At 40.1% G+C, this 17,511-nt stretch overlaps 1 non-coding gene across 1 annotated transcript; it reads right to left on the bottom strand.

Annotated features, from left to right (window-relative positions):
- Positions 1-17,182: 17,182 nt before the first annotated feature.
- LOC141602949 (small nucleolar RNA R71) lies at positions 17,183-17,289 on the bottom strand. Its single transcript, XR_012524851.1, has one exon. It is a non-coding gene; the product is annotated as a small nucleolar RNA R71 (small nucleolar RNA).
- Positions 17,290-17,511: the final 222 nt, after the last annotated feature.

The following is a 17,511-nucleotide window of genomic DNA, read 5'->3' as shown; positions in this document are numbered from 1 at the left end:
CTGGAATGGTCTATTTGAAGATTCCCGCAATATCCTCCATATGGGATCCAATGGGATGTTTACCGAAGTTGATGACAATCAAACATGGGCCAAAATCGAAGAGATGGCGGTTTATAATTCACAATATAGTAGGCCTCGAAAGGCTACTAGAGGAGTGAAGCATGAGGTAGATTCCATCACTCAATTGGGTGCTCAACTAAGTGATCATATTGATACCATCAATTTGAAGTTTGAGAAGGCCATGGCTAAGCTTGATGAAGCTTCCAAATAACCCAAACATAATGTTAATGCTATGGTGGCATCATCCTCAATTCCATGTGGAGTATGTGAGAGTTGTGGAACTTTGGGACATGACCAAAGTGAATGTAGGGGAACAAGTGAACAAGTGATTGCTTTCCAAGCATACAAAAGTGGCACCCCTTATTCCAACTATTACAATGAAAATACCAAATTCCATCCAAATATTTCATACAAAAGCCAAAATGTTCAAAACCCTCAACCAACATACACCCCACCTCCAATGAGAAATCAAGCTCAAAGACCCTTTTACAACCAAAGCCAAGGTTATCAAAATCAACCTTCTTACAATCAAACTAATGACCAAAGCTTTGATGTTCAAAAAGCGGTCCTCCAAATGAAAAAGAATCAACAAGAATTTTTCACCCAAATGCAAAAAGATAGCCAAGACAAAGACATCACCATCAACAACATACTAGCTGACACTAAGATGTTAGAAACTAAAATGACTCAATTATCATCTTCTAACTCTCAAAGACAAAAGGGGCAATTACCACCTCAAGGTAATCCCCCTAGACATGAGACGGTGAGTGCCATCCGTTTGAGGAGTGGTACAAGATATGAAGGGCCGAAGAAGCCAATTGATGAAGATGTTGAGAATGCTAGTGATAAGCAAAGAGTGGTGGAGAACTCTAAGGAAGAAAAACCCACCACCAATGAAGTTTCAAAGAAGAAGAGTGAAGAGAAGGCTAAGTAAAAAGAGCCTATTTTGATTAGACTTCCATTCCCAAGTCGTCAAGCTAAGCCTAAGTTTGATGAACAACTTGGAAAGTTCATGGAAATTGTGAAGAACTTATAAGTCTTAATCCCATTCACGGAATTGATCAATCATGTTCCGGCCTATGCAAAATACATGAAAGACATTCTTACCAAGAAGAAATCTATCCGGAAGCTAGAGACTATTGACTTTACCAAAATGAGTAGTGCTATTCTACAAGGAAGTTCACCTCCAAAACATAATGATCCGGGAAGTTTCTCTATTCCATGCACCATTGGCGACACTACAATCAACAAAGCATTATGTGACCTTGGAGCAAGTGTAAGTGTCATGCCATACTCGGTGTGCAAGAGGCTAAGAATGGTAGAACTCAAGTGCACCAACATTACGCTTTAAATGGGGGATCGATCAACAAAGATACCTTTAGGGGTATGGGAGGATGTGCCCGTAAGAATTGGCAAGTTCTTCATCCTGGTAGACTTTGTTATTGTAGATATGGAGGATGATTCCAAAATTCCTGTCATTTTAGGAAGACCTTTCTTGCACACCGCGGGAGCGGTGATTGATGTGAAACATGGAGAGCTCATGGTAGAAGTGGGGGATGAGACAATCACTTTTAATCTTGACAAAACAATGAGAGCTCTCCGACTACATGAGCCATGTTTCAAGATCGATCACTATAGCCGAGAAAGTGATAGGAAGAAGCTAGCATCTCAATGCAATGATCAAGCTATGGGTAAAGAATCACCACCCATATGGAAGAAGAAAGTGGATAACATTCAAGATGCTCTATCCAGAGAGCAAGGAAATTTTCTCAACAATGAGAGCTTGAATAGATCAACCATGACAAGAAAGGAAGAAGGCCTCATTGGCCATGACAACAAGGAAGAGGAGTTGCTCTGGTCAACTCATGATACCATTGGGAAGCAAGTTGACGAAGTTTGTGGTCTATGGGATGACAAATTTGAAGGATTAGTCAATACCTACATCGGCAATGCTATGACCTTAGACCAAGGATTTGTTGATCCTTGTCATCCTATTGACATGGGTCATCACCATCATGAAGAACACAATGGGGAAAGGTCTATGCAAGATCTTTACAATGAAAATGAACAAGCCTTCGACTACTTCTACAAGGTGTTGAGCAACATCAACAACACCTTGGCTATGCCCCCTTGACATCTAATTCAAGAATGAGAATTTGGTGGAGTTCTCCCTAAACCACCATTTGTAAATATTCTAACCCTTAACTAGCATTTTATTTCTTGTATTGCATTTTTGTCATTTTTGGATTTGCAATTTTGTACTTTGATCAAGATTTTCATTATGAGAGAAAGTGAGGGAGGGATTTTAATGTGCTTTGATGTGTAGTGTTTGATCTAGTGTGAGGATAGCAAATGCCTAGGCAAACCGAGCCTTCATAGTGCACCCACAATGTTGAAAAGGAATGAAGAAAGAATTATACAGGAAATAAAGATCCCCACAGGTGGAACTGAACTCGTGGGTGCAGAGGAGAACCCGAGTGTCCCAGGGGGAATCCGCTCGAGCCGGCATTGTTCCGAGCGTCCTGGCTCTAGGACGCGGGTCTTGGGAGTGTTGAAATTAAAGAATTGGGTCTGCTACAAAATCTGCAAGGATTATATTCAGGATGCCCGTCCCAGACATAGAGCCGCTCGTCTCAAAAGAAAATTGCGCGTCCTGGCTGCTTCAAAAAATTAAGGTTCACACTGACTATGAATCCGAGCGTCCTCAGAGAAAAGATCCGCTCGTCTCCAGGAGAATCTGCGCGTCCCAGCACGTGTTAGAAAAACAGACTACACTGACTAAGGATCTGAGCGTCCCCAGTCCAAGACGCTCGTCCCCTGCTATTACTTAGCCAAGAACACGAGATTCACCCTCTTTCCCTAATTCATTTCTATCTTCTACAAACACAAACACACACCCTTTCTCCCTCAAAACCCTCAAAACCCTCAAAACCCTCAATCCCCTCATCAACAAAACACAAATTCCTCAACCAAATTCACCAAAATCCAAACAAAACTTCCTTAAATCAAGATTAAACTACTCCTTTATCAACAAAAGGCCATCCAAACATCAAAATCCTCACAAATTGAATCGATTTTCTAGGGTTTGAGCACAATTTCAAAAATCCTAAATCGATTGGGAATTGATTGAATCTTGAGGAAACATAGAGCATTTAAGAACAATAATGGTTTGTTGATACAATTTTGACAAGGAGAACAACATGGCAAGAACAAAAGATGGAAGCAAGGCACCCACAACCTCAAATCTATCCAAAAGGCAACAAGCTCTTCTTGCCTCAAAGGCTATGGTAGTGCATCAACCAAGGGTGGAGATTCAAGAAATTGCTACTCCTATGGTGGAAGCTACACCTACTCCGGTCATAGAACAATTGCAAGATTATCCGGAGGTAACTTTCATAAACGTTTCTCATAGGAAAGCATTTGTATCCCTTACTAAGAAGACCATTATTTCTACCAATTTTATATGTCAAGATGCCTTAGACAAATTGGGTGTGCTTGGGAGAACTAAGACATTTTTCGAGTCCATGAAATTGCTTATCCTCTTTGAAATGCAAGAATTCACTTACCCTTCCCTTACCATAGAGTTCATAAGCTCCTTGATGGTGACTAAGGTAGATACTCGAAAAAGTGTTGAATTCCGCCTTGAGAATAAGGATAGACGAATGTCTATGAGTGAGTTTGGCAAAGTGTTTGGCCTTGAAGAAACTTATCATTATGAGAAAAAGCCTTCACAATATGATGCCTCACCCCTTTGGAAAGCGATCACCGGGAAAAAATTTGAGTCTTTCCGGGAGTGCCATGTTCTATATATCCACCATCTGGGTATAAGGGTATGACACAAGTTTGTGGGCAACACTTTGATTGCAAGAAAAGGCACCAATCACCTTACCGAGCTCGATTTTGTATACCTTGAATCTACCATGAATATCAATAAAAAGTTCACCAAGGAATACAACATGCTTCAACTCTTACTTGATCGGTGGCTTAAAATTGATAATGGTAAAGAAGGAGTGGCTTTTAGTGTCAACAGAGGCTTAGTAACATGGTTGGCCAGACACTTTAACCCGGATTTCGAAAAAGACAAGACATATAAACCGGTTAAAGGAGGACACCTTTTTGATTTGGCCACTATGATCAACAAGTTCCAATGGGTCAAGAATGATAATCTTGACAACAAGTACGAGTGGCTCACTAAAGAATCTAAGTCCTTCATCTTGCCTAGCAAGATATGCCGCATCAATGTCCGAAGTCCAAGTTACCTACTACCCATCTCCGATGAAGCCGAGATGATTATGAAGCAACATAGGGAATCGCATGCCAAGCCCTCCTCCACCTCCATTATGACTCCACCATATCCATTTGCCTACCAAGAATTCACACCAATTGGCACTAATGTCGTGGTAGGCAACGACTACTTGACTCAACTATTGCAACATTTGCATAAGGAAGCTCATGAGGATCGGGTCAATGCTTACTGAGCTCAATATCCGCCCCACCTTCATTTAGCTAGGCAAGGACTACTTGATCCTACATGTCCTTTGTCTAGTTGGGCGGATAGGGAGGTGTTATTCCCAAATGCTCCTAGAGATGCCACCATGGATAGTGAAGTTGCTAAGGGGAAGGAGATTGTTGTTGATGACGGGGGAGGTAGTGACTCTTGCCATGAGGAAGAAGAGGAAGAAGTGCAAAGTTCAAGCGATGATGAAGATGGTGAAGCCTCCGGGTCCATAGAGGTAGATGATGATGATGATAATGAGGAAGTTGATGATGATAGCAATGATAGTGATGAGGATGTCGCAATGAGCGATAATTGAGGATTGACAAGCTCTTGGAGGATGCCACAATCCATTGTGAGTTTCCTACACCTCCTATAGCTTTGTTTATGTCTCTTGTTTACAATTTTTAATCTTGATCATTGGTTTTGAGTCCTAACAACACTTAGAGGACTCCCACCTCGGTTTCATTGAGGTGTCTCATATTGTTCCCACTTGTACAATCCAAAATAACAAATTAGTTTCATGCATTGCATACTTGTGCATGAACTCCCCCATTTTTACACTAGAAATAGTGTCTTACTTGGTTTGGGGAAGTTTAAGCACAAGAAATAGGAGTTAATCTAAATTAGCTCTCCAACCAATAAATTCATGCATCATATAGTATAGATTAGAATACAACACTTGTGTATATGTCATATAGTTTGTATATTAGTGTAAAAATCATGCATTCTCATTTAGCTTGCATAATTTCCTATCGTATTGGCCATTGAGGACAATGCCCATACTAGTGTGGGGATGGGGAATTCTAAATTGAATTTTAAATCAAAATTATAAAAATTGAAATTTTTTGAAAAATACAAAAACATGTTCTTTTATTTCATAAAAACAAAAACCATAAAAAATTGAAAAATTGAAAAAACCAAAAAATATGTTCATTTCCTTTATAGTATAGAATTGTATATTTTGTATATACTTGTTTGTTTGTTTGTTTTATCCTTCTATCACATTGATCGACTATGCCACATCCGAGGCATAAGGATTATGAAGACCGCATGGTATGATCTTTCCAATATCCTTTTTCCTCTCTATGTTAATCACTATGTGGCTTTATTTTGATTGATGCGATATACACCAATGTGATTCTAGGAGTTGAATATAGTTTATATGACATACTAGTTGATAGAAGCATTTGCACAAGGTTGTATAAATGATAGTTGCATCATGGCATGTAGTTGCATTTTGGAAATGTTTTGTGAAAATATCTATTTGGGAAACTTCACAAGTGTATATAAGGCCCTTATAGATATTTTTTCTTCTTAAGACTTTGCTCATTAGAATACTTCTAAAACACCCTAAGATGTGTCATGCTAGTATCCTTTGACCCATGGATTAAGGCCTAGTCAAGAGTACCTTATGGTGTGATAACTCCTTGGCTACCGTTTATTCCAAGGTGACCCTTGAAACCATTCAACCATCTTCCACATCTATCACATTTTGTCATCAAAAAGGGAATGTGCACAAAAATTATCAAATTGAGTTCAAGCATTGAAATTAAAATCAAAAAGTTTGCAAAATACATCAAAGAAAAGAGGAGTACAAAAATAAGAACTCCTATGCTTCAAATATAAGCACCCTCCTTAAAAATTAGGGTGAGTTTGAAAATGGTCAAAAATGCAAAAGGTTGAAATTGTCAAGCATCAAATGCCAAACATCAAGAAATGGCAAAAAGAAATTGTTCTCAAAAATGTCAAATGCCCCAAGAAATTGGGGGAATTAACAACAACATCAAAAGCAAACTCCCATATGGAAATCAAAACACATTGATCCCTTTTTCCATCGAACCCACTTTTGTGCATGGTAGAGTGGGGATGACCATTCTTCTTGTCTAGGCAAGAGAGGGAATTCCGCGATCCTACAGTATTTCTAACACCATAGGGAGACTACTCTTGACGAAAGCATTTAACGATTGAGGACAAAGGTACCCTAGCTTGACACAACTTGGAGGTGAATTATTGGTATCCTTCTAGACTTAGTAGTTTGAAGAAACCGTATCTATAATGGAATGTGTACCCTTAGATTGCTTCCCTTTTAGATAATTTCCGCCACTTAGATGAGGAAAGTGGTTATTCTTTTTTAGATGCATCCATTACTTGCTTTTGTATGCTTAATGCTTGGATGTACCACCATTTTGGCTAACCCCACCTTGCCTTGCAAGAAGGCATCTTACCTCATGGTTGTCTTGTTGTGAGCTGAAGGGGCGCAGTTAGACACTCTAATTGTCTCATATCGGCTATATTAGTAGGTTAGTTTAATAAAGGTCCTAGGTTTAGTCACCTCTTTACTCAGGACGAGCAAAGGTTCGGTTTGGGGATATTTGATGTCACTCATATTTGAGCACATTTAGTCCTCGAATTAATCTCGTTCCTATGCTTTTTAGCACATATTTGGGTCATTTATTGTCTTTAGTTTCCCATTTTGCATATTCTTTGAGGTTTTGTGTCCTTGGTAGGAATGGATTGCTAACCTTGCATTTACGAGGCGAAATGGAGCTAAATTGGCCACATCTAATGACCAAGCATCAAAGAGAAGACCAACACTAGAGGCCTAAGTAGATAATAAAGTGAAATGGGCAATGATGAAAGGATCCTTGCATCCCCGACATGATCCTTGCGGATTATTAAGGAGCAAAAGAAGAGAAGCTCTCTGCCCAGGAAACCGAGCGGATCGAGCATGATCCGAGCATCTCAGAGCACCAGGGTCCGAGCGTCTTGTTCCCAGGACGAGCGGCTTACAGCACCAGGATCCGAGCGTCTCCCACAAGATCTGAGCGGATCACAAGGCAGAACAGCCCGTGCCATACCACGGGACGAGCGGATCGAGGCACGACTAGCAGGAGGATCCGCTCATTTTCCTCGGGAGTAGCATTTTCTCAACTTTTCTTAGGGTCTTAATAGTCATTTAAGCCCTTAGTATCCCTAATCGTTAGTATAAATACCCCTTTGTACTACCTAGATTGGCACCTGTTGGGGTTGGTGTCCTTAACAGTTAGTGACAGGACTTATAAACCTCTAAAAGGATCAAAGGGCATACTTTTGGTATTATTATCAGTTGATCCACGTTTATCAATAACGGTTGGCTTGCTAGATAAGTTTGACGTTATTGTCATACAGATGGCGGTGATCAACTGATCCCTAAAAGTCACACCTATAGGATACGTTCGAGAGATGTGACGGTATGAAAATACAGTCATGTAGATGCCAAATTTGACTAACCAGTTAGTCCGAGTTATTTGACTAGTAATTAGTCAAAATGTGATGTTGAGATATTATATTTAATACGGATTAAATATTATGGGCTAAGGCGAATTAACCAGTTAATTCGTAAAATTAAATATAAGCGTTTTATATTTGATCAATGTATATTGAATTTAATTATACAATATCGTCTTTGTCGGACATGTATTAATACTTCAACTAACCCGTGTTATTAGTTGATGTTTTAATAGCCGATAACCGATGACGATTTATAATAAACCGCGTCATATACATTTAGCAATTTTCGAGCCGATCCACGAGGTAAAATTAAGAGGAAGTGGAAGCCCACTTCCCCATGCATACCTCGGTCCGGCCGAACCAAACAAAAGGAGAGACTCCCTCTCCTTTTGACCTAGACAATTTCATTTACACAGAAATTAGGGTTTTGGAGATTAAGCTTTCTCTGAAACTGAGATCTCACATCTCGAGAAAAACTCACATCAAGTTCTCCCAATATTGCAAGGCAATCGGAGAACACGTTCTAGCACAAGGGCATATCTCGGACGGTCTTGGGTGCAACAATTAGGAGGGAATCTCTGTTGATTTCTGTTCTTTACGCCGTGCATCAAAGGACCCGAGGTTGATTCTTACTCCTTATCGTTTCTCTATTGTGTTTATGTTTTATGACGATATTCGCATGTTAAATTTACGTTATAGTCCTAAATTTAAAGGGTATTATACGGATATTTACCCACAAGTGGTATCAGAGCGAGGCCACGTAAATTTTTCTATGTGTTTTTCATAAAACGATCTTGAAACGGTTTTGTTTTTGTCTAAAAATCCGTGCAAAGCAGATAATTCTCACGGCGAGAATTTTTTGTTGCGATTTTAAAACCGTGTCTTGTGTTTACACGGATGTTTGATGTTGTTTTCGTTTTGATATTATGCATATTGTTATTTTACACGATCATTATAACAATATGTTAATGTCTAGCAATTTGTATAATTCATTTTAATCAGTTTTGATCAAAATTGCGTTTGTTTTGTTTCGTCAAAACTGTTTCACGAGGGTTTGGAGTTTTTCAGAAAGTTTTGTACTCGATCGAACAAGTTTTTAATCGATCGAGTGTTTTTCTGTCATGTTTTTACTCGATCGAGTCCTTGCTGCACTCGATCGACCCCTTTTAAAACCCTGACTGCTCGATCGAGATGTCCTCGTACTCGATCGAGCAGCTTTGCTGATAAAAGTACTCGATCGACCACCAGTTTAGTCGATCGAGCACCTTCTGTTTGGCAATTCTCTCGATCGACTTGCGATTGATCGATCGAGCCCTTTTGTTCCTCGATCGAGAACCTTTGTCCCTGGATCGAGGACCTTTTGTTTTGACAGCTTTGAAAATTTATCCTTTTTGCTTTAAATTTTCTTTTGGCTTCAATATGTACTTTATACGGATATTGTACACTCGCTATGATTGTGAAACGGTTCACACACGTACCATTAAGTTATTTTAAAGCGTATTTAAAGTAACGGATTGTAATGGATTAAAATTAAATGATAGAAGCGGTTTTATCACATGAATTTTAATCATTAAAAGGTGGTTTGGATAAATTTAACATAATTACAGAATTATGTCACGAATGAATTTGTTTTTAGTTGATGCATTTAATTATCGTTTTGTTGAATGCCTTGAATGCCTTTTATTACGTATTTATTTATTTTTGCAAACGGTTGTAACTTAGTGTGGCCTTAGTAGAACGTGTTACCGTAATGATGGAACACGGTCTTGGTTGTATTTTGAGATCTCGTATCTCCGTTTTGGATTTTTCACTTGTAATTACAGTTTTAATTAGAATGTAAATAGGTTTATATTTTGTAATTTCAATTGTAATTTTGAGAAGACCAAAGATGGAGACCGGATGCTCACTCCCGCTACATGGATCAAGATGGAACATCAAGACAAGCTTCTCGGGTCCAACGGTGGATTCCAAAGTTGTTTTATGTTCTTTTTATTAGGATAGGCCACACTAGGAATTTTTATTTACGTATTGCATTTCATTCATTTATTTTTCGTAACGATAATATGCATCATATTCCGCCTAAAAACCAAACCACCTAATTATTGCATGAAAACTGACACATATAGAGGTCACGAGTTAGTTTTCATTGACATTCTCATGTCACACGATCATGCTAAGCCATCATCTAAATTGATTCATTCACGCAGACGCTAGTTATTCGTTCACTTAAAATGAATTAAAACTTAGTTGATGGGATCTTCCTCGTATAAACCAAAATTGAGAACGGTCTTTATAGGTCAAACTCCAATGAGTCCCTTCTTCGTCGGTAGGCATAATATGACCCCTTCTACGTCGGGTAAGTTGGAACCGATTGACCTATTTTATCTCAACACTATGGTCACTCGTACGATCCTGTGATTATGGTGGACTATAGATAGGATTTACAGAAATCTATCGACCGAGAGTTCTTACGGAAGAATTAGCTAAACAGTTGGCTTATCAATTTACGGAAATTGAGTCTTGGGATCACTTGTATCATTCTTGAGGGAGATCAATTATGCAAGTGCGAGAGTCTACATGTTAAAATGAATTTTAAAATAGACTTAAATCACCCCGATGAGTTGCTTATTTCGTTTTGTTTTTTCTTTCTTTTTCAGTGTAGATCACGATTTTTAAACTGCTAAATAACAAATGGCTGGTTCTACTGATAACCCAATGCCGAGTGCCACATTGGACCGTGAGTCCTGGCTTTGGATCTTCATGAATCAGATGAATCAGTCTACTCGACTGAATAATGATGGATCAAACTTCGCGGACTGGGAGGCGGCATTACGGAATCTGCCGCCGCCGACGGAAGCTCAAATATCTCTTGGAGCCCATCCGGCAAACCCAGGTCCCACGGCTAGAGTGCTTTGAAATCACCAAGTTTAATGATTTTCGTATGGAAGCGGGTGCGATTAAAAACGTACTCATTTTTGCAATGGAACCCAATTTGCAGAACCGCTTCATAGCCCATGGTGCAAACAAGATTTTCACCACGCTCACCAAGGAATTCTCGAAAGCACCGAGAATCGTGACCTATGAGCATACCACTCGCTTCTTGGATGCGAGACTCCAGAAGGGCCAACCGGTTAGCCCACACATTCTCAGCATGATTGAGAATGTCGAGAAGCTGGAGACCTTTAATTGCAACATCAGCGAGAACATTGTTATCGACCGCATACTTCACTCACTCCACGATGGTTTTTCGCAATTTAGAGCGAATTACTATATGAATGATTTGAAGAAAACTCCCCATGAACGGCACTCCCTCCTCGTATGCACCGAGAAGGACATGAAGTTCGGTGGGAGCATGAAACAGGATGTTCTCGTTGTGTCAAACAAGGGCAAGGGTAAGGGCAAAGCTCGAGGCAAACCTAAAGAGGTAAGGCGATGTTTAAGAAGTCGGGTTCGGGAAAGAGTGGTCCTGGTGAGTCGAGCAACTCATCGGGCGCGACAAAGAGCAAGAATGAAAACATGGAATGCCATCATTGCCACAAGATGGGCATTGAGACGCACATGTCCTGTTTATCATGAGGACTTAAAGGCAGGTCATGTTAAACCTGTTGGTATGTCTTCTTCTTCTTCTAGTTTTATTCATATGATTGAGATTAACCACGCAAGTTACGGAACTTGGGTACTTGATACTGGTTATGGTTCTCATCTGTGTAATCATGTGCAGGGGCTCAAACATCGAACCCCTCGTAAAGGGTGAGGTGGACTGCGTGTCGGGAATGGAGCACGAGTGGCTGCCGTCTCGAGGGGAACATATGTGATCCAGCTTCCTAGCGGATTTGAGTTATTTCTATATAATCGCTATTATGTACCCAGTCTTTCTAAAAACATTATTTCATTTCGCACTTGACAAACTTGGATTTTCATTTGTAATAGAGAATAATTCTTGCATTTTCTCATTACACAATATGATTTATGGCAAGGCGGTCTCCATGAATGGAATTTATGTTTTAGATCGGACAATAAATATTACACGTAATGAATAAAAAGTTAAAGGTTGGTGACAAAGATCAAACGTATCTATGGCATTGCCGTATGGGACACATTAATGAGAAACGCGTAAAACGGCTCATCAAAAATGGAGCTATCTCGGCCTTTGATTTTCAATCATTTGGCACGTGTGAATCATGTCTCATCGGTAAGATGACTCGTATTTCCTTCAAAGGTGTTGGAATGCGCGCTGCCGACCTATTAGGACTCATACACACGGATGTATGTGGACCTATGTCAATCACCGCACGAGAAGGCTATAGGTATTTCATCACTTTCACGGACGATTTAAGTAGATATGGCTATGTCTACTTAATGAAGCACAAAAGTGAATCCTTTGAGAAATTCAAGGAATACCAGAATAGGGTACAGAACCTATTGGGTAGAAAGATTAATACACTGCGTTCGGATCGTGGTGGCGAGTATCTTTCTCACGAGTTTGATCAACACCTAAAGGACTGTAGGATTGCCCTACGATTAACTCCACTGGAACACCTCGGTTGAATGGTGTGTCCGAACGGAGAAATCGAACACTACTTGATATGGTTCGATCCATGATGAGTCACACGATTTTACCTGATTCATTATGGGGTTATGCTCTTTTGTCAGCCGCTCTAATACTTAACCGAAGTCCGTCTAAAGCTGTTGACAAGACTCCATATGAACTATGGAAGGGAACGGTCCCTAACTTGTCCTTTATACGGGTTTGGGGCTGCGAGGCTTATGTCAAGTGGAGACACGAGGATAAGCTCGGCCCGCGATCGGTCAAGACATACTTTATAGGTTATCCTAAAGGAACACTTGGTCATTACTTCTATTCGCCAACCGAACAACGTGTTTTTGTTGCGGCTAGTGCGACATTCTTAGAGAAGGAATTTCTCGAGAATGCAAAGAGTGATAGAACCTTCGAACTGTCGGAGATTCCAGAACCAAGTACCGAGCAATCATTGGAGGAATCTATTCCTTCAATCCCGGCTGCGGTAAACATTCCTGAGGAACCTAGGAGGTCGGGAAGAGTCTCTATTCCTCCGGACAGATACATTGGTATGGTCGAGGAACATGACATAGATGACGTTCTACTCTTAACGAGTAGTGAACCCACAACCTATAAAGGTGCCATGACTAGTTCTGACTCAAAGCTATGGCTTGAGGCCATGCAATCCGAGATGGACTCTATGTATGAGAACAACGTATGGGATCTTGTTGACTTACCTGCTAAGGTTCGTCCCCTTCAATGCAAATGGCTTTACAAGATAAAGCATTCTGTGGAAGGTCAACAAGATATCTACAAAGCACGACTAGTTGCTAAAGGTTTCACCCAAGTGCCAGGTTTGCACTACGATGAGATTTTTGCACCCGTAGTCATGCTGCGTTCCATTCGGATTATCTTAGCGATTGCCGCTTTTCATGACTATGAAATTTGGCAAATGGACGTGAAAACCGCCTTCTTAAACGGCTTTTTGGAGGAAGAGTTGTACATGGTACAACCCGAAGGTTTCATCGATCCAGTACATCCTAAGAAAGTATGCAAACTTAAGCGTTCCATTTATGGATTTAAGCAAGCATCAAGGAGTTGGAATCATCGCTTCGACCAAGTGATAAAAGAAAATGGATTTACTCGATCGGTCGAGGAACCATGTCTATATATCAAGTCGAGTGGGAGTAAGATTGTCTTCCTAATATTGTATGTTGACGACATACTCCTGATTGGGAATGACATACCTCTCTTATCTTCGGTGAAAGTATGGTTGAAAAACCATTTCCAGATGAAAGATCTGGGAGAGGCACAAAGAATTCTGGGCATCCGTATCTATCGAGATAGATCACGACGGATGCTATCTCTCAGTCAGGAGTCTTACATAGACAAAGTCCTAGAGAGATTCAGCATGACTAACTCCAAGAAGGGGTTCCTTCCTATGGCTCCAGGGGTGCATTTGAGCAAGTCTCAGGCACCAGAGACACCGGAAGAAAAAGAGCGCATGACACGGATTCCTTATGCCTCGGCCATAGGATCAATCATGTATGCCATGATATGCACACGTCCGGACGTGGCATATGCATTGAGTATGACAAGTCGATTCCAACAGCATCCAGGTGAACCACATTGGCTGGCTGTCAAGAACATTCTTAAGTACCTCCGGAGGACTAAAGATTGGGCATTGACTTATGGAGGCTCTCAAAAGCTATGCGCAACCGGTTACGCAGATGCTAGCTTCCAAACGGATCGAGATGACTCGAAATCTCAGTCTGGATTCGTTTTTACTCTTAATGGCGCTATGATCAGTGGAAGAGTTCGAAACAAATCACATAAAGCAGATTCTACGACTGAGTCCGAGTACTATGCCGCGTCTGAAGCTACAAAGGAAGCGATATGGATGCGTCAATTCTTACATGGGCTCTCTGTAGTGCCTAGTTCGAATGACCCGATCACCATCTATTGCGACAATAGTGGTGCCATCTTCCAAGCTAAGGAGCCAAAATCTAGCAATAAGTCTAGACATGTACAACGGAAAGCTCATCTAATCTGAGATTACGTGGAGCAAAAGGAAGTAGTGATAGAAAAGATTGCTACAGAAGATAACATAGCAGATCCTCTCACTAAAGCATTACGACAAGATAAGCATGAAGGGCACGTTAATTCCATGGGAATTAAACGTGTTCCTAAGTTGTAGTACTCTTTTATGGATTAGATTCATTCTCCTTTGTACTCTATACGACATCATCGTTTTGATATTTTATATATATATTTTGTTTTTCATGTGGAATTGTACGACAATTTTGAACACCACAAAGTGAACTGAACAAACATCATATCTTTTTAGTCCTTAATTGCCCACATGAGTGATGCGACCATAATTGGCGCATATTTAGCCCCCGAATTACCATTGTTTCCATGCTTTTTAGTGCCTATTTGGGTCATTTCTTATCTTTAGTTCTTTGTTTTGCATATTCTTTGAGATTTTGATCCCTTGGTAGGAAAGGAGTAAGAATCTTGCATTTTCATGGCAAAACGAGACTAAATTGATCGTATTCAATGACCAAGCATCAAGGAGAGACAAGACTAGAAGGCCTTTGTACATACTATAGTAGAAGAGCATTGTTGAGAAAAGGATCCTTGAGTCCCCAAGGAAATCCCCAAGGAATTCATGAAGAAAAGGGAAGAAGAGAAGAAGAAAAGCTACTGCCAGACAATCCGAACGGATTGTACACAATCCGTCCGTCCGCCCTCGCCAATCCGAGCGTCCTTCTAAGGAATCCGCTCGGATTCCCCGTCGCCAATCCGAGCGTCTTGACCAAGAATCCGCTCGGATTCTCCAGCCCAGATCCGGCCGTCCCGACTCCCATCCGCACGGATTTTGAGACAAAGACGTTTTCGTTCTTCAAGCCACGATAAGAGAAGCCCTTCTCTCGGACAATACCGGAGTCTCCTTGCTCAACTTAAAAAGTGTAATTACTAGTTTAGCCCTTAGTTAACCCTAATGCATCCTCCCTAATTTTCACTATAAATACCCCATTAGTCTAATTAGAGGAGCATGTTCTTCTTATCAATAATTAGGGTAGTTAATATCAATCAAAATCTCTCTTCAATATTGTAATCAAATATTAATCAAGTTTTAATTCAAGTTTTAGTTCTTTAATCTCTCTCTTGTTCTTCCTTTATTTTGGGTAATTAGAAGATTATTGGGTTTATTGGGAGATTGACAACCTTCCATCAATCATCAAGTTCTTCTATTATTCTTTGCATCTTTATTATTGGAATCATTAGTAGGTATAATCTCTTAATCCCTTTTTAATTATTGCTAATTACTTTCATTTATTCATCATGTTTTATTATGTTAGTATGATTGACAACCTTTCTAGCATGATCAATATGATAATGAGTGAGTAGTCTCTTAGCTAGGGTTTAATGGGTGATTAGGGGAAACCAACATGGGGAATGATTCATGCTTAAATTAATATGCTTTCATATCTTATTTGCTTGCTTGTTTTGATCTTAATACATGCACATGTTATATTTGATGAAATGCTAAGCCTATGAATCCTTGCATTTACTATCATCTTCTATCCTTTCAACTTGACTTGTAAGACATAACCCAACTCGAGTCTTGTTAGACCATGCATGTGTTGAGTAGGAAAGATTAAGTCGACTTGTAGGTGTTGTACAATCTAATCGATTCGGCTCCGGGACCCAAACTTTCCTAGGATTGTAAGATATAACCCAACTCAATCCATCACAACAATAATTTCTTGCTTATAATTTGAGAACATGTTTGTATGATCATATCCCATGAATCCCCTATGAACCCATGACACCCTAGTGCCTTTAATCAATTGTTTACACCCCTTATTTTATTCATCTTGCTAGTTTATTTTCATTGTTATTTTAGTTTAGTAACCTTCTACATCAACCCAATTTGGGACACCCCTAGACACTACTAGTTACAATAGAATTCTCATTTCAATACCCGTCCCTTGGGATCCGACCTTTACTTGCCTCTTTACTAATTGTAGAGTTGCTCGTGGAGTATAAATTGTGTTTTGTATCGACCATTGACCAACGACCACATATGCTTAATTGTGAACACCAAATGGTTCCGATCAAAAATGGCGCCGTTGCCGGGGACGGTGTTTAATTGATTTAAGATTTCTTTTATTGTTTTTAGTTGTGTCTTTTTCACCTTGGGGAAGTAAAACTCCTCAAGGTTTGTTCTAATTGTTTTTGAGTTGTTTGATATTTTGCATGTCTAGAAGGTTACAAAGAAATTTGTTACCTTTTGACCGTGAAATCGAAAGAACCTTGACGAATAATAGGAGACTTGTTAGGAGGAATTTGGGAGGTGTTGGTGAAGTTGTTCAACCCACTAGTGAGTTTGTCAATCCTTTCGCAATGAAGGAGAAGAGAACCCATTAAACAATACCCCACAAAATCCACCTACAATGCCTAAATTCTCGTCACACTCTATACCCACCGAGGAGGATTTACCAAATGGTACTCCTACCCCACAACATCTTACCGGAAACTTTATTGCCAAGTCCGCCTTCATCCAACTAGTTGAGAGGAGCCAATTCGGGGGAATGCCTAGTGAGGACCCTCATTCTCATATGGAAACCTTTTGCGATTATTGTGAAGCTATCTCTCAAACGGGCGTGACTCAAGACCAAATAAGATGGGTCTTATTTCCTTTTTCGTTAATCGGCACCGCAAAGCAATGGTTGAAGGGCCTTGATAAGGCCACCCTTGGAATAGATTCTTGGAAGAAGTTAGCTCTAGCTTTCTACAAAAAATTCTACCCACCGGAAAAGACTAACATGCTAAGAGCTCAAATTACGGGTTTCAAGCAAAGGGATGAAGAATCTTTGTATGAAGCTTGGGAGCGGTTCAAAGGTATTTGTCGCTCATGTCCTCACCATGGACTTAGCGAATGGTTTTTAGTGCAACAATTTTGGAATGGTTTATATGAAGATTCAAGGAACATTCTCAATATGGGATCAAATGGAATGTTCACCGAAGTTGATGACAATCAAACATGGAACAAGATTGAGGAAATGGCGGTCCATAATTCACAATATAGTAGGCCTCGCAAGGCTACTAAAGGAGGAAAGTATGAAGTGGACACCGTGACTCAATTAGGTGCTCA

This window comes from Silene latifolia, chromosome 9 (assembly GCF_048544455.1).
Source record: "Silene latifolia isolate original U9 population chromosome 9, ASM4854445v1, whole genome shotgun sequence".
NCBI classification, from domain to species: domain Eukaryota; kingdom Viridiplantae; phylum Streptophyta; class Magnoliopsida; order Caryophyllales; family Caryophyllaceae; genus Silene; species Silene latifolia.
Note: the sequence above shows the minus strand (reverse complement) of the source record. Positions and strands in the feature narration are given on the sequence as shown.